The sequence below is a fragment of the Saccostrea cucullata genome, unplaced genomic scaffold (genome assembly GCF_032062105.1).
Source record: "Saccostrea cucullata isolate Sc308-1 unplaced genomic scaffold, CSIRO_AGI_Scuc_v1 ctg34, whole genome shotgun sequence".
NCBI lineage: Eukaryota > Metazoa > Mollusca > Bivalvia > Ostreida > Ostreidae > Saccostrea > Saccostrea cuccullata.
In genome coordinates this window covers 1-19,677 of record NW_026933012.1, presented here as the reverse complement: position 1 = coordinate 19,677, position 19,677 = coordinate 1, and the positions used below count along the sequence as shown (strand labels likewise).

Sequence of the window (19,677 nt, the reverse complement as noted above, 5' to 3'; positions counted from 1 at the left end):
TTTTCTACACTTATTAAATTTGGCATAGCAAAATTTAAATGACTTAACCATAATCACTATTATGCTGACATCAAGATCCCCTGGTCTGCTATGGGTTGGTGGTCCTATACCATAAAGTACCATCTTGATGGCTGAAAAAAAAATAGATCAAATAAATATACATGTATACCAGCAAAACCAAAATTTATAATTATATTAGTTGATTGGCAAATCGCTTTTTGTCCCCCGCTTTCGCGAAGGCGAGGGGACATTAAATCTCATTCGTCTGTCCGTCAGTCTGTCCGTCTGTCAGTCTGTCCGTCACAAAAACTTTAACCTTGCCCAAAACTTTTGATTTAGTGGAGCTATGACTTTCATATTTCACATGTGTTTTCCTTGTTACAAGACCTTTCAAAAGGTACCACCAAATTTGACCTTTTGCCCTTGACCTTGGAGTTTGACCCACTTTTACACAAAAATTCCAAACTTTTACTTTGGCCATAACTTTTGAATAGTAGGTACTAGGACTTTCATATTCTACATATATATTGTTTGTGGCAAGACCTTTCATTGGATAACAACAACCTTGACCTTCTGACCTTGACCTTGGAGATTTAAGTACTTATGAAAAAACTTTAACCTTGACCATATCTTTTGAACGGTGAGGACTAAGACTTTCGTACTTCACATATGTAATACTTGTGAGAAGACCTTTCATTGGATACCAACAACTTTGACCCTTTGACCTTGACATTGGAGTTTTAACTACTTTTTAAAAAAAACTTTAACTTTGGTCACAACTTTTTAACGGTTGATACTAGGACTTTTATATTTCATATATGTATTCTTTGTGGCAAGTCCTTTCATTGGATATCAACAACTTTGATCTTTTGACTTTGACCTTAAATATTTACGTACTTATGTAAAAACTTTAACATTGACCATAACTTTTGAACAGTAAGGACTAGGGCTTTCATACTTCACATATGTAATCCTTGTGAGAAAACCTTTCATTGAATAAAAATAAATTTGACCTTTTGATCTTGACCTTGGAGTTGACCTACTTTTAAAAAAACTTTTTTTTACTTTGGCCATAACTTTTTAACGGTCAGGATTAGGGTTTTCATCCTTCCAAAAAAATCAACTTCAATGATAATTTCTAAATAAATGACATATGATAGGATGTTCATATTAAACACAATATGTCATAAAAAATAACATCTCATCCACAAAGAAACCGAAAGCGGGGGACCACAATTCTTTGAATTTGCTTGTTAACCAGTAAATCTAACATTAAATTAAAATGCCCCACTGCCTGGCCAATATTCTAACTATACAGCAGCAGTAATATAAAGATTTGTCAATTTCATCAGACCAGCAAACAACATGTAAACAGTTTCAATGTTTACCACACTGACACAGTTTTTACCAGTGAAGAAAAACAAAAATAATCTGTCCAGGGTTCGACACTAAGGGTAGTCCGCTGGCCCGCGACAACTGAATATTGAGTTTGGACTACTAAACATGCCTTTAAACTTGCCCCGCAGGGCTACTATAAATTTTACCAAACTGAAACACTCACTCAGAGCAACAAAAATAATTATAATATACACAAAATTTACCTGATTATTGATACATTAATTTACTTTTCAAACAAGTTTTATCCCCAAATTATTTTTGTAAGTCAAAATGTAAATACTGTAAAGGTGAATCGAAATACCCTAAATGATTATAAAATGTAGAATTTTTTGAATAGAAATATATCTTAGGTACAATCTGACAAAAATTAGGCCCCCAGTGATCTTGGAAATAAAAATAAATTATCTGTCCTTCACTCTTAATACATAATCTGACACCCATAAAATTTGCCCCTCCCTCCCACCCCCATCAAATGAATGACAGTCCCTTTATTACATTCTCTGAATTTACTAATACTCATAAGGGTGAAGTTTAATGCTGAATTAAAATAGGCCTATTATCATGAAAGTATGTCATTTAAATATCTATAGATATGACTTACCAAGAGCTACTTTTGAGTTGATATCAACAGTGATCATAAACCTCTCCATCGTATTACTTTCGGGGCCGGGATTTCCCGTGGAAAGTGTCGATATATCCATAAATAATACAGTACTATCAGACCCATTTACATGTAGGCCTAATGTATTGATACAATAAAGTACCTAGTCACCATCGCTTTCAAAGTTTTTGGAAAAGATACAAACGATATCACTGTGACTGAGAGCATATAAACTGATTTGTCAAGTTCCTCATCTCATCAAATCTTCGTCCCTCATTCGATTTCATCCATGTCATATCATGATTGAGATTCGAACCAGCAGCGTCGTCTGCTTTCGAATAGGGGGTGCTAGTCGATCGTTTGCGATACACAGACATTTTAGTTCATAAAAAGGTTTTATAGTTTTCTGTTTCTTAAGATCTGTATTCTCTCATTCTCTCTAATTTACTTGATCTACCTTTACAGCTGAGCGTTCCTATAACGTTTCTCTTGTACTTTTCTCGGAACACGTTGTTTACAACTTGCAGTCCGCCATATTGAACTATGCGCATTTCCGGAATAAGCCAACCGAAAAATTCTTAATTTAGAATTCACATGCAATGTCACGTGATCGCTATCCGTAGCTACGTTAAATGAAACATTGTACAAGTTGACTAATTGTTTCACTTCCGCTTAAATCGAAAGTAGAGAAAGTTGTAATTTGGCGGGACCTGTGGTTTAGACAGCGAAGTGTCATACAATTGGCAAATTGAAAGCATGAAAATGTGAAAACATGGGACTTTGATATAAAAATCAATAAGTACTTCTTGCTTATTCTTTAAAACAAGGAGCAATAGGTAATTAAATTTGGAATTTGTTTTTCTTTTATGTTATTTTTCCCAATTGTACCGGTACCGGACCCTTTCCCAAAAGCAAAAATTTTTGTGCCCAATAAATATACAGTTTTTACAATGGGTGGCACTGTAGAGCTCCGGTCTGTCAATATATTTTTTCGGAGAGCTACAGTTCTGCACCACAATATACAATATTGAAAGATCAGAAGATTGTGCTGGGCTTTTTCAGAACAACTTGTCTCCAGAAAATAGGTATCAATAATTCAAAATTCAAAAATTAGTAAGAGTAAAGGACGAGCTTTGTGTCAACATTGTAAATTGGTAATCACATCACAAATTAACAATATAAACATCATCTCAAACCTCCTTAAAGTTAAAGTCTTTTCAAGTCAGGCGGTGTTGAAAAAGAACAGGATGTAATGTAATGACGCTAAATTTCAAGTCGTTCGACAAATCTGAGATTTCCGGAATAATTTGATGATAGACTACGATTTGTCAAGAACCCAACGTAGTCTTCTAGATCTAAATCCATTGTTAAGTTAATAAACGAATAAACAAGTACTCTGATAATGAAGTACACACGTATTACTTTGATGTACTCAGGCATACAGAATGCAGAAGGGGAGGGTTCTGAGTGTTGTCATTTAGAAACCCACCCACTCCCTCCCCTGTGTTAATGTTGGTGCTGGTAAAAGAGTACTGGGAATATCCAGCATTGGGGGATGCTCTAAAAGTAAAAGAGAGCCCCTCCCTCTTGAAATAGGATTTTTAAGTCTAACAAGATTAAACATTTTACGGGGGGGGGGGACTTTTAAAACCGTTGCTACAGGCATCTCTTTACTTTAGTAGAGATTTTATATTGATGAGACACATGTGCGCTATAAAAATATAAGTACTGTTCAATCTTGATGCATAATTTAGGTTTATCAGTCACTGAGAAGATTGACGAGAATAAATTTCATGACTTATAATTCTGAACTCTCATTCTTTACACCGACCACTGTAATGTGTTGATGTTATACGTGGAAGTGTGTAAATAAATCTATCTCTGAGATTTTTAAAATAATTTAGGACAATATAGGAGAAAATGTTCAGAAGTTTCAATCTCATCACAGTTACAGTTTGGGCTGCTGACAATATTTCGAGAAAATAAATGACTTTTTAGTGAGTTACAATCAAGTCGTGCATGATCGTAGTCTTGTGTGCAGTATATGTTCCTTACGTTTGGCAGTAAAATATTGAGGGGGTTTGCGATTTTTGTCTATTTCTCTAGGTCTATGCTATATAAAATGAATAGGCCTACATGTATATTCAGAGAAAAATCATAGTCTTTAAAAGATTAATTCTGTTTCATAAATCTACAAAATGAAATGTAAAGTTTATACAAAATAAATCTCAGTTTATTTTTTTAATACAAAGGACCTGCGTCACAGTAAAGCAAAATTGTATTTTCCTACTGAAATTATTCTGTTATTGTATACATAAAAAATATCATCACATGTAAAATTGTGTTGCATTTATATGTGATGCACGGCGCCCTTCTACAGATTGAGGTAGTGGGACTGTACCCCCCCCCCACCCCACCCTTCTTTGGATAGGAAAAGAACAATTCTATGACGTTTTTATGCGTTTTCGGCAAATTCTCATGGTGGTCTGGCATCGAAAGTATTTTATGAGAAGATTCTGAAGGTAATTTTTTTCTAAAATAAGTTTCTTTAAATTAATTTTTTCCCTGAATCAATCTCGGCCTTGAAGAAAGCTGTAAGAGGTGGATATTAATTCAGAAGCCCGATTTCAAATAGTTTGGAGTACAGAACTCACTTTGTTTTTTGGTCCAGCATCATTATTGTAAGTATAATTAAGATTAAATTGTGGAATATTTTTATAAATACACTGAAAGAAATACCTAGTTGATTTAACTAGTATGCCTTGTAAAGCATTCTTCATGATAAGTAATCACTCTGTTTACTAGCTAAGATAGTGAAAAGTGGAGTAGTGGTCGTAAAGATACTTAAATACCTAGTGAAAGTTACTCACAAATTCTTAGATTTACTAATATTATCTAGTAAATCTACCGAATGCCTAATAAAACTACTTTTAAGGTAGCGATTGTATGGACAGTAAATTTACTAGTCTTCTTCGTGACTTTCACTAGTTATTTTTTTTCAGTGTATGAAGAATTCAAAAAGATACTTTAAATTAAATATGTTATGTAATTAAATCATTAAAGAGGAAGAATAAACTGTATATGTATTAACTATAATTAACCCCCACCCCCCATGACACTATAAAAAGATGGCAAAATATTTATTCATAATTTAATCTGAAGCATTAGAAAAGTTGTTTAAAATAAGTTAATATCGATTCAGAAGTGAGATAATATTATATTAAAGTGCTTGCGTTGATAACGACTGCACCCTGTTTGTCCTGTCGCAAAGTTATAAATAGGTGATGTAGTGGAAAATTGAATTCAAACATCCCACGTTTATAAATTAAAGTGATTTTCAACATAGTATCCAGCCAAGTATAGCTCTTACCCAATAGTGAGTGTCAACGAGTGGCCGGTTTCCACTTTTTATTGGTGTTACCGAATAACGCAGGTGTCCGAAAATTAGAAATTATATCGCAGAGAGCACTTCAATTTTAATTTCCGGGACACAGAAATAATGCCCAAGTATCCAATTAGCAACATTATATAAGTTACTATCATAAAATTTGTAATCTCATGCTTTTATCAGACCGAATATGGAAAAGGCAGAGCTATAGTTGAGATAAAACTGCAGACCAAATTAATTACAATCGATCTTATTCCAAGACCATATTTCCTGATATGTGAAATATCAATTGTCTGTTTACCGGTGCTTTATTTTAAAATTCCACTAAAGCAGTCGTGATAGGAATTGATCACTACACGTAAGTCTAATACATTATACTTGTAGAAGTAAGTCTGGCTGATGTACGTTATTCTTGTAAATGAACAATAATTGTGGTCAATTTTATATATGTTTAATATATTGTTTTTAATTCAATATGAATAGAACAGGCATTTTTTATGCTCCCGTAATCGAAGATTCGGGGGTATATATTTTTTGTCGTGTCCGTCCGCCTGTCTGTCTAGCTGTCTGTTTGTCTGCGAAAACTTGAACCTTAAGATAAGATAATATTTATTTGAAGTCGGGTACATCAACACAAAACATTAGCTGATGTACCCGCTTAAAATATACCCGACCTTGTCCATAATGTTTGATTTAGTTGAGCTATGACTTTCATATTTCACATGTGTATTCCTTGTGACAAGACCTTTCTGTGGGAACCACCAAATTTGACCTTTTGACCTTGGAGCTTGACCCACCTTTACACAAAAATTCCAAACTTTTAATTACTTTGGTCATAACTTTTGAACGGTAGATACTAGAAGACCCTTCACTGGATACAAAGAACTTTGAACCTTTGACCTTGACCTTAGAGTTTGACCTACTTTTAAAAAACAAACCTTGACCATAACTTTTGAAGGGTAGGGCTAGGGCTTTCATACTTCACATATGTGATTCTTTTGACATTATAGACCTTTCTTAAGAAACTAACAACATTGACCCCTTGACCTACCTTTCAAAATCTTGGCCATAACTTTTGAACAAAAGGTGTTAGGGCTTTCATATTTCACAATTGTATTTCCATTGAGAAGACCCTTCTTTGGGTACTAATTTATTTAATTTGCATTTAAGAAACGTTTAATCTTCGCTATGTTGCCATACGGGGGCATCAGCGTTTCACAAACACATCTTGTCTAAGAAATATTAATCATTGTATAATAGCTACAGTTCTGTAGCTCGTTTGTCTGAAAAAAATTGGATGGACGACCAGAGAGCTACAGTGCCATCTATTGAAAAAAAATTATATTTAGCATTGCGCAAAAAAGTGCGCCTTTTCTCGATTATTTAAATCGTATATTTCAAAATATTTACAAACAGTGTGTTTCAAACATATTCTTTACTAGTAACTACTTCCACAACAAACTGCATGTACAAGTCATACACGAAGCGCAATGGACCAAATTATCTTGCCACCTAATATGGCAGTATTTACATTTTACAGACGAAATTTTCGATGGGAAATGTTTTGTTGTGGAAGTGGTAAAAGAATATGCTAGGAAAGTACGGTAAGTAAATTTTTGAGATGGCAGCATATATAAAAGGAGAAATAAATCGAGGAACAGTGCACTTTTTTGTGTGCAATAAATGCAACTTGTATACATTTTTTCACTCTGTGCTGGCACTGTAGCTCTGTGGTCTTTTCAGACCAGCGGGCTACATATTTGCAGCTCATTGTGTAAATTATGTGTTCTTGTGATAATTCTGCATTATACCTTTAGAATGAAAAACACTAAAACAATAACGTTTTATTATTTTATATTTTTCAAGAAATTTGATTTAAGAATGTATAGTGAAAGGACACAAAAAGGAGTTGTCTTTCTTTTTATCTTCCGATGTGAGTAGATTTTTGGGTGTATGCGTGCTTTTCAATGCCGGAAATTATCTAGGGAGTTCAAAAAAGGGTATACCATTATTATATTGATTTAATTAAGAAGATTTAAAATCAGAAATATAAGATGGTATCTAATTTATGAAGTTTATCAGGATGACCTCCAGTCCGAAGATAACATAAATACAGACTGCTGCAAAGCGTTGAATCGTTGAAGCTAGTCAAGTATCTTCGCCCATGCGTTTTTAGACGGAGGATGTATGACAGCCTCCTTATATTGTGAATGTCTTGCCCATGACGTCAAATAATGAGGATTCACCAAGCACCATCTATCGGTGGAATTGTTTTCATTACCGGCCGCCAGGATGGGCATAGTCTAAAGCAAAGATCGCGTTACATACATGTATAAAGAAACAGTTTTACTTTCTCTATATAAACAGGATTTTATTGTATATACACGATTCTTTTGCACAAGTTTTACAGAGTTATCGCGCTTTGTCACACGGTGCTGATAATGTGATAAGAGTGACAGTAAACACTATGAACAAATGGGTGACAAATGCATTGTTTTCTTTGTTTTCCAAAGTCGGACATGCTGAGATACGACTGGAAAAGTATGTTAGTATAGTAAATAAATTTAACGAGAAGATATACACGTGTGTGTGTTTTTTAAGTCAAGTTTTCAATTTCATTTTACTATAGTTAACCGCTCGTAGGTATCTGAAACCTTTTTATTTGACGCTTAGTATATAATTTTATACACCATTTGCTGGTTTACTAAATAAAAATAATTATCAATAACAAATAAATTGAGACAAAATTAATTTTTTTTTGTTTCCCATTTTATATAAAAAAAAAATATATATATGTGTCAGTCGAGAAAATCTATAGACGACCGTCGTGTTATTTATTCAATTTTACCTTACGGATATTAATTTATTTCATACTCTATAAAGTGATATACTAAAAAAATTAATACTTTCTATTCTTCTTTATCTGATTTTAATTACAATTCACATTGGCCTATATACAATCACGTATATGAACATGCCGAGAAAATCATTTTACCCCCCCCCCCCTTTTTTTCTTTTAAACTTGACTTAGTTTCATGTATTACATTTATAACATTTGAGTAGGAAAAATCTAAACAAAATTTTCATATCATTTTAGAGTGTGCTGTAATATTAAACACGATTATCGTTTTTATGAAATGATTCCACACATGTTGGTTGTGTGAAATCACTTAGGAAAGGAAAAAAACACACTTTTTTTTTTTTAAAAATGGGAAGTTAAGCGTTGTGTGAACATTAAACTGACTTGCATTCTGAGATATACACATGTATACGTAACTTAAAACTTCAACCGCATTTAACTCAAAGTCAAGTACACACATGAAGCTGTATATAAAACTGCAAAAAAGAAAGAAAAAGGGATAAAATTGGAGTAATTAATTAGTTCTAGATTTATCGTTATACCGGTATAATATAGGCGTCGGAAGCAATTTAACCTGAAATAGATAAGGAAATCAAGGCAGGGAAGGGTGATACTTTAAATAAATCAATGATCCGCTTGATCAATCTGTAATAATATTGAAATCATGCACATATATCCCTAAGAAATTTAGTCAAAAAATATTCACAATGACAGATGTAGATGTGTCGGGGCTGGAAAAGATTTTGTCGTCATTTATAAATTTTGTTTAACGTCCATGGCACGCAATTTTTTTTTTAAAATGACATGTGAATAAATACGAGAAGGGTAAGTTAAAAGGGGAGGATCAGTTGTCAACTCGATCGCCCCTCTTTAAAACATCCTAGATATTCATTTGCCAATATCTCACGAGAACCCATGAATAATGAATAATTTAACACGTATATGTACAGCTTATAATGAACTAGAAAAATAATCATCGCAGAAATGAAAACAGGAATTGTAAAAAGTTCCAGTCGTATATTTGATTTTATTTGTATCTAATATTTATTTTCCAAAATGGCTTTACTACGCACCTGTTATAATTATACCCGAGACCACCCCCTCTTTCTCACTGTGTAAAAGATATAATATTCTTACTTATATAAGTTTTTACCTTTTAATCTTGCTACATGTAAAATTTATTTCAAAGAAAACCCGGCTTAATATTTTTTAAACCGCTGAAATACGGATGAAATATAACTAACTCTGCCTAAAACAATAACAATCAATCGATCATTATTTATTTTAAAACATATAATTACACGAACAATGAAGAAAAAAATAAGACCAAATCAAAGAATGAATCAGTTAACGTTTACTTCATATGAACGCGTGTTTGTATAAGTAATAAGCCAAAAAATTGATGAATAACGGAGAAAAGTTACTCCACTGAGTATGACGTTATCAGCACCTTCATGGCGTCAAGTCATGTGATCCAAACATGGCGGCGCCCATAAATAAGGTCAGAGAATAGAGTATATTTAAAATGACGTGTATTTCCTACCATAGATGTTAAAAATGTGATTAAATGTTAATTTTTTATTAGACAAAATATTAGGAGATTTGTTCCTACAGACGATGATAAAGCGCGTTTTACAATATTCCGAGCCTTTTCCCACCAATTCTTACACCAAAACGAGAACGAGAAGAAATGTAGTGGCGGATCTAGAGGGAGCACAGGCACCTGAAGTATGGACAATACCCCCCCCCCTTTTCTTTTTTTAATGAAAAAAGAATGTAAGAGTGTATAATACCTCGAAAATATAAAATTTCCCCGTCAAACACATCTATATGTCGTTATATGCAAGCAGATTGTACTTTTTCTCACGTTTAAAGAATGGCCCTATTCGGTATATAATATCAAAGTACTGAGAGTACTGATAGGCGGAAGCATGATTGCAAGTTTTCAGGTGCAAAATTTTAATGACACATATTTGAAGCATAATCTGTTTTAAAGGGGGGGGGGGGTAATAAATATTTTGATGGATTGTAGCATTGAAACCAAAGAACAAGAATAAACAATATGTCTCCCTTTTGAAGCGGACACATGAGAATAAGTGACGTCAATAGCAAAATGAACTTTTTAACGTTTATTATACCCCCTCGCTTGAACATCGGGAGGGTATACAGTAATCGGTATGTTCGTCCGTCTGTATGTTACGCTTTGGGGTACTCATCTCTTATCCGCAACTCCTTTTATACCTCAGAGTGAAATTTAATGAAACCTTCACAGAATCTTTATTACATATTGCCATTGTCAGTCCAGTCCAATACAAAAATTCGTAATATTACGAGAGAACGTTCAATTTCTTGCAATGCTTGAATTTGTCTTGGATTACAAAAACTCGTAATATAGTCTCTTACAATCTGCTATATTACGCGTATTCGTAATTTAACTACATTACGAAATTTATTATATTAATATAACGATAGCTTGCAATATTAAGCTTTTTCGTAATCTAACGTTTTTTCGTAATATTACGAATTTTCGTATTAGACTGATCTGATTGTACAACTTCTTTTTTACTTTTTGATTCGACACATATTGTGTTTCCCAGCCACAGCAAAACATGGACTTTTCCATTATAATAATATGGGAGGTGGGGGTATCATTTAGTGAGCTCATTGCTCACAGTACCTCTAGTTTTTGTCAAGTACATGTATAACAAGTTAAATTCGAAATGAAAGTTGCAATACATAACATTTGTTAGATATGGTTTTGGGGAACAAGAAATGGATAATTACAAAATTTCACACAAAAATGAGTACTAATGAGTAATAGAAAACAATAAATATCACAACTGCTTTTTGTATTAAGTTTTAGTACCAATGAAACAAAGTCTTGTTATAAAACAGCAAATTAAATAAGGATGCAACATACATAGAAGACCTTACATAGATTTACAATGTGCTTGTGGTTCTATGAATTGTTTTTATTTAATACATGTATGGCCCAGGTAGAAAAAATCACAAGTCTCTAATGCTGATGACAGGTTAATTCTGTGTCATGATGTCCACAATAAATTGAATATTTTTTCAGGAGAGCTTCTACCATGGCAAGTCCTTGTAAAATGTTGCTACATACATCCCAATATCAGTGTTCATTTCTTTTCTGGAGATAATCTACACCATTTCCCCCACAACTGTCTCTTGGCAGAATTTTCTACAAAATGTATAATTAAGAATATCTCATAATGTTTATTTAACAAAAATTACTCGGTTACTCAGATGTATATTATTTCTTATTTCAAGGTACACATTTTTATCAAAAACTTATCAATTATAACTAAAACATGCAAATGGTAATTCATTCAGTGAAATCTGACCTGCATAGAAATCAATGCCACTATACCCACTTCAAGAGTGAAGTTGTTATATAGAAATAACGAAAGATTCAAAACTGTTGAAAGTCAACTTGTGTAGTATGTTTAGTGTATGCATACTGGAAACAACCAACAAATGATATAATATAAGACTAGCGATCATGACCAATAACATACGTCCCCTCTCTTTCTCTAGTTATATAACCTACATATGTACACAGCAGTTTGTCAAATAGATCCATTTAAAACAACCTTTTGTAATTTTGGGTGTAATGTGCATTTGTGTTTTATTTGATAACTAATTTTAGTACCAAATTATTTCCAATGGAATTGATAATTATTTGTACATGTCTTATATTGATAAACATGATAATGATAAATTAAATAAGTTTTGTGGGTTAACAGAGCTTAATTTAACTAGGTTCAAGATCAAACTTTTATCTACATTTTACCATGTAACTGTGTATTCAATTGGGAAAAAATCAGAGTAAGTGATTATTAAAAATTGACCGATTTGACTTCCCTAATATTTTTGCTGTATTTTTTTTCTCTCGCCTACTATTCATCATGTATTTGCATGTATTTAAAAAAATGAAAAGAAAATACCCAAGTCAACAAAAATAAGAAATGAAATGTCAAAATATACTTTCAAAAATAGTATTCTGTTCATTTTTGCCATCATGACATAACAAGAACATTAATTCTGTTATGCTATCAAAAATATGTATCAAAACTTATGAAAAAATTTTCCACAAGAAATATAATGAATTGATGTACTCACCTTCAGAAAAGTTTTTCTGGTTGTGCAGAGTTGAGTTTTCTGCTGCTATTTAGAGGTGACACAGAGCAAATTCACGGTTCAATCTTATTTATATACCATTTTCTGTTAGCTGCCTCCGTAGGGACACAAAATACAATGTAGTTCTTATGCTTGTGTCTTAACTTCTGTCCAAATTTTACAGTTTTGGCCCATCCTTCAACACACATGTATTTACATTAAATGAGATAAGATATATAAATGCATACACAAACTCGGAATGATAATTCCTCAAATAATTTCTCCCAGGCATGTAATCATGGTAATTATAGAGTACACTCTCCAGTTTGTTCATCTTCGATAAGACCCGACCATAACAGCTATCATATTACGATAGCTGAAGCATGCATGCCTGCATAGGGAAGCGATAAGTTAAAACAATAAAAGATAAGGGTGACAATAATAGATAAGATAATCACACAGCGTGAGTTACCTTGCTTATTTTGAAAAGAGGGTCTGTCACTTCCATTCAACCATTGTAAATAATTTGTGCTCCACGTGGGTTTGTTGACAGTAATTTCACGCTGAATCGTCTTGTGTTAGATTATTACGCGAATGTAGTTCTTATATATAAATTAACAATTGAAAAAACGAGTTACATACCTCTTCCCTTCTACTTTATACAAGATTATTGAAAAGATTAGTTCCTCAGTAGCTATGTACCTGTCATTAATTCTGAAATATAATTACCTACTTGAACTATTTTGTCCCTCGTAGTATTTCTAAAGATCGCGTCAGGATCCCGTGCTAATCAAATGTTGAACCCGATTTGTTCATGTAATGTGTTCTCTCAATTGTGAAACGTATCAGGAGTACTAAAATAACTTTTTCTTCTATTATTAGGCTATTATTTTTATTGGACTTTTTTACATTAATCAAAGTAAAAAAAATTTCAAATAAATTACGCTTAACACACGCTTTTTGATATGATAATAACGATAGAGATTGGGAAAGGGGTCGAATATGATTTAGCGGGTTGTCTGCTCCGTTTGGAGTACCATGAAGCGGGGCAAACATCTTGAGAGGTCGAAAGGTCAACAAATCTTGCAAAAGTAAAAGGCGGCTTCCGCCTAAAAAGTACACAAGGTAAGAAACAAAAGTTGTAAACAAACGGGGGGTTCCCCACTTCGAGACAGATTTCCAAGGTAATAACAGTGTTACCTATCATAATTTTGCAAGTACCCTCTCTGGGAGATGTTCATTTACTAGTCTCTATAGCCTAAACCCCGCCATTGATGTTTAATATGCCGTAATCGGACGATTTATTAATCGGATACATAAAATTTTCTCCATTGGCAGCGTTGGAGGAGGTTTTGGAGTTGCTTTTCTGTTTCGCCTTATCTGATTGGTTAATTGTAATACAGTTTAAATATCTAACCAATCAGACAAGGCGAAACAGAAAAGCAACTCCAAAACCTCCTCTAACGCTGCCAATGGAGAAAATTTTATTTATCCGATTAATAAATCGTCCGATTACGGCATATTAAACATCAATGGCGGGGTTTAGGCTATAGAGACTAGTAAATGAACATCTCCCAGACAGAGTGCTTGCAAAATTATGATAGGTAACACTGTTATTACCTTGGAAATCTGTCTCGAAGTGGGGAACCCCCCGTTTGTTTACAACTTTTGTTTCTTACCTTGTGTATTTTTATTATATACCGAATAGGGCCATTCTTTAAACGTGAGAAAAAGTACAATCTGCTTGCATATAACGACATATAGATGTGTTTGACGGGGAAATTTTATATTTTCGAGGTATTATACACTCTTACATTCTTTTTTCATTAAAAAAAAAAAGGGGGGGTATTGTCCATACTTCAGGTGCCTGTGGAGGGAGTTTGGAGGGTTTTAACATCCTCGGAGAGCGATCGAGGAACCCCACTTACCTATTGTTTTTTTTTTATTAAAGTAAAACTATCTTATAGATAAGTTTGAATTTAGTTTTAATTTTAAAAACTTCTTAAACATCAAACTTCCACCAGAATTCGCTTGTACCAAACTGAGTGTGGAGACGCAGATGGCTATGCTATGAGTAGTTTGCTTATAAATGTAGTAATGTACATGTACCTGTATTATGTATTGAAGAAAATCCTGCAATGTCGCAGGCAAATGTTTTATGTCACAGGGATATATTAATTAACAGATAAATATAAGATATTTTAATAACATATCAAGCATTTCAGTTTCAGTGGAATTTTGTGCTTGATTGCTGTTTGTAATCTCCATTTTTCATTCCTTTTCTAATTTCTTCATGAAAGGGACAATTAACTGGTTTGTGGCCGATTTTTGACGCTTGCGTCAATATGTTTCTTGTGAGTTTTGTAATCTGACAAGGATCGATGAATAAACAATGCATACACAATATTTTTATCTGTAGGAATATTTATAGTCTAGTTTTGAATTGTTTATTTAATATGTATAATTTTAGGAAATACATGAAAATAAATTTACACTTTCTACAAGCGGTTTGAGTGTTTGGCATACATTCGGCATGCCCAAACATTCTAAGAGTGAAACGAACGGCAACTCTGATATTGAGATCAATATGCATCTGTTACGTTTGACCCGTTGGTTACAACCCATGGCCAAATACATGGTTTATAGGATTTACATGATTTATCACATTATATCCTGATTAATGATTAAAAATTATATCTTCTCAAATAATTTGTCTTATTGTAATATTGTTTATACTTATTTGCATTTGATATTTGTGTTTTACCTGTTTCACATCTCAAACTTTAATTTTTTTTTTTTATATAAAAGTTTACATGTATTTCTTATCGTTGGTATTCGTGTCAATTTTTTTTACCCTATATCATTGGTAAAGTGATTATTTCAACAGAGTAACTGAAAAGCAGAAATCATAGTCATATATTTATAACTTTTTCTCTACATAATTTGTAATCATGTCTCATTGTTAATGATTGTTTTAAACACATAAACTGAAAAGGACAATCATTTCCACTGGTATACGAGTAAAGAAAGGCATTTTTGGGGTTAAATCTGTCATATGATATAATACTACATTTAATACTTCCTGAAATATTGGTTGGCAAATTTGTCAAGATATATCTTTGTTATTATAAGCAATACTGTAGTTCTCCACACACAAAAAGCTGTGAAATAGCAAGTCTTATGAAATTATTTGTTCTGATTACATAAAGTAAGAAAGCATAATATTTTATTCCACTCAAAAAATTGTGTTCTGGCAAGAACATGTACTGCATGTTAATGAAGTCGTATTACTTTAAAAAAAATCCGTGTTGCTTTCAAGCTAGGTCACCCCATATTTTATCACAAAGGTTTAAGACAAACTGTACTATATTATGTTGTTCATGTCCAATTAGGTATCTGGCTGCTTCTTTTTTCCTGTTGGCTCATATCATAACATTTATACAATAAGGCCGAGAAATTTTGATTTTGGTAGATGACATAATTATGTTAATGGTAGGTCTCTGTGACCTATAAATAAGATATCTTGAAATATGGAAACTCCTGACTGGCTGAGGCCCAGTGCTGGATCCAGAAATTTTGAAATAGAGGGGACCAGTTTGAGGTCAGGGTAGGGGTCCACAGGCACAATTAAAACATTCATTTATCAAATATTGTATATTTTTTGGACTCAAAAGGGAGGGGGCCCGGGACCCCTTCTAAATCCGCCAGTGGGGTCATGACTAGAACAGACTAGACCTACATTCATCAAACCGGGCCTGGGGGCATAAAACTTAGACAAGCTCACTTTTGATCTCAGTCTCACTTTTCCACTAAATATTTCTTAAGTGAGACTGAGATAAAAAGTGAGCCCGTCTAAGTTTAATGGCACCCAGGCCTGGTCAATTACTGTTCCTTACGTTGAAGGTGTCTCTTATTGAAAGTATTTGATTTAAATCACAGTGAACTTTAATCAAGGTGAAGTTCAGATTTCAAAGATGAAATTATAATATCCCAACAACCTCATGAATATTGAAGTATCCTTTAAACAAATGTTGAATTTAAAAAAAATACTTCACATTATTCCTAATAATATTCTTTACAGCAATGTATGACAAATGTATTTCTTTTTGTGTTCTCTCATACATGAAGCCTCCATCTATCAGTACTTTCAGTACTTTGATTTTCTTCTTGGGTTGTATGAATTTATACGTTGTCTTCAATGATTTTATGGAATATATATCCAAGGGACAACCATACAGTATAGCTAGATGCATTTTGATCTCCCTAGTTACCTTTTTTAACCTTAGTGTAACATCCTGCTCCTTGGGTTAATCAATGAAATTTTAATTTAAATGAATTTTAAATGAAAGTTTACATTCCTCCTCATAAGGAAGCATCCATGCACATAGGACCTGTTTTTAAGGTATCTAAGTATAACTACAGTTTCCTGTCTGGACTCGGCGTGTACAAGAGAGCATTTCCTGCATGTTACCCTATTACTCTGTAGTGATATTGTTTCCACTTCAGAAATAGGTAAATATCGTCCAAGTCATTCATATACTAGCTGTGGACATGCACATACAACCCATACATCAATTTTACACTGTGTGGGAGTGTGCCTTTTTAACGTCATTTTACGGCTGTTATATGAGATTATTCAATGGATTATCATTCCTTAGAAATTATTAGAGAAAGTGGGACGAAGGAATATATACAGCTGTACACTGTAAGCTCTCTCTCTCTCTCTCTCTCTCTCTCTCTCTCTCTCTCTCTCTCATGTTGCCTATAGTTGAAAAAGTGTGTAGCCACCTTTTCTTGTTTGCGTAAAGCATGAAGACTGTGGCATTTTTTAAATTGAAAATTCTTTATGTAATAGATATTAAATCAATTTGTATATTTTTCAAATTTGATGAAATTATGAGATACATGCATATAAAGCAGCGTAAGAATTTTTTACTGGGAAAGCGTTTCTGCCCTTTATAAGGCTTACAATTTTTAGAGCTAGCAAATTAGAAGGTTTCAGTTAACATACATGTATGTCCAAAATCTAATCGATTAAAGTTTTACCCTTTTTAACAATGATCCAGGACCAGAAATAATTATATATATATATCCTACTCAAGGATTTTACACAAAGGTTGCACTTACATGTATATTGAATTCTGACCTTTTTACACAGAGGTCTGCTTTGTTAAAGGTTATTATATTGCACTCTTCTTACATACGCACGAGAGCTCTTCAGTTCAAATTTTTAAAATGCTCGCAGTAAGTCATGATCAGATCTTTATTAAACATAGAGCTCTGATATGACCTTGCATATTGACTTGAAAACTTGATTTAAGGTCACTACTCTATGTGTGAAGTATATAAACCGAACATGGCCAAATATGGTTTTTAAAACATGCTAGAACTGGAAATATATCAAAGGGTCTTTAAAGAGAACGATCGAGACTGCTTGTGTCTCAGGGTAGTTTGTCATTGTTTAATCTGTCCAAAGTAACTGACCTTGACTTTTGATCCAGAAAAAAATGTAATGTCACGACACAATCTTTTGCACGGGCGTTCTCGGGGTGGATCGAATCAGATTGGGCCACGGAACAGACATCCGACAGAAGGATAAAATTATTACTCCACTCCAGGCAACTCTCTCTCTCTCTCTCAGGTGCTTGAGGACAGGACCCCCCCCCTCAATATAGATCCCCGGGCCTGTTAGACCTTTTTTACATAAATTATATATGGATGACACACTTGTGATATAATTTTCCTATCAATTCAGAAAATTTGCTTAAGTTAACATTTTATAAAAAATTCTACCCCACCCTATATGATTTTTATGTAGAATGCAAGGTAGATTTTAAACAAAGGGTTTGTTAAAGGTAATTTTTCGATTTCTTGGTATAGATCTTTGCACAAATATTATTATTCATGAGAAAAAAGTCGAAAAAGCTCAGGAGTCTATATCGAAAGGGGGGGGGGGGGGGTCCTGTCCTCAAGCACCTGTGCTCTCTCTCTCTGTGTCTGTGTGTGTTAGTTGATTGATTTAGATTCAGTTACGTTTCCATATCTGTATAGACTTGTAATAAATCTTATCAATGACTAAGATCTTTCAGTTTGATTTTTAAAAAAATATCTATAGGTATACAAAAGCATTATTGATTATAGAAGAAATAATAAACCCATGCGATTTCCTTTGCTGACAAATTCTTTGAATCTGCTTTCTAAAATGATTGTAGGAAAGTTATCGATAAACGACTATAATAGCAATTCCAGACAATAGCTTATCGGACTTATAGAGGGTTATAAGACGCATGCTTCGTCTGTAGACATAGCGCACCTGCATATTGTAAAATATACAAAGAAAGCAAGCATTTCTGTTCTCCTTCTTTGTTTACTTTTTAGAATTGTATATTTATCTGCATTTTTTGTTTGACAGGCATTCTTTCGAGAATCCATTATAATGTGAAGTCTGCAATCCTTAGAAAAGATTTAACGAGGCTATAAATTGATGCCTTATCCCGGCGTTTGATGTGGTGAAGAATGGCTTCTTTCTAATGATTATGCATATCACGGTGGCCGGGAACAAAAGTGGAAATTAGCACATGACAGACTCTTACTAGGTATAGATTTTATTTCTCTGTCTTATGACTTCATCTCAAGAAAAAATGGTAGTAAACCTATCTTCCTTATTGATTTTCTGGACATCTTAAGATCCATAAGATTTATAAGATTCGTTTGAAGGTATTTAGAAATCAAATTTTTACCGCCAACAAAGTCCTGGCTATGTCATAAACTTCGTACTAAAACTTTTAAATATAAAATTGATGTTATTGTATGATAGTTCTGTACAATGTGTAATAGTTTTTTAGTATACCTATATAAGTTAAATGTTATCGTGTGTTAATCCATATATTATACACTTATCAAACCCGCGACAGAGAACTATTCCCCGAGGGCTTGCCCGATGGGAATAGTTCCTGTCAAGGGTTTGATAAAAGAGCTATCCCACTTACAACCAGTGGATAAGCGTTTTATTATACTGATGTACAATATAATTTCTGAGATTTGAATTTTTTTGGAGTAAGATAATTCTGCAAGAATAATCTGAAACCTGATCACGTCACAATGCAACTGAAGTCATTATGACATCATCAGTTTAAAGATTTATCGCTGGAAATGAAAATTGGCGGCAACAAAAAACTATACCCCGGGAATATAAAGGATAATTATTTTACCTTCTGAACTTTATATAGGGAACATTTTAACAGAAGTATAATAAAGTATAATATACTTAAGTGTAAATAGCATTTATTG

At 33.3% G+C, this 19,677-nt stretch overlaps 1 long non-coding RNA gene across 2 annotated transcripts; it reads right to left on the bottom strand.

Moving 5' to 3' along the window:
* Positions 1-10,943: 10,943 nt before the first annotated feature.
* On the bottom strand, positions 10,944-13,233 carry LOC134236913 (uncharacterized). Of its 2 annotated transcripts, XR_009985734.1 has the most exons (3): positions 12,860-13,233; positions 12,391-12,583; positions 10,944-11,449 (listed from the first exon to the last, which is right to left on the bottom strand). It is a non-coding gene; the product is annotated as an uncharacterized LOC134236913 (long non-coding RNA). The 2 variants fall into 2 exon arrangements; XR_009985733.1 differs by lacking the exon at positions 12,860-13,233 and having other exon boundaries at positions 12,391-12,850.
* Positions 13,234-19,677: the final 6,444 nt, after the last annotated feature.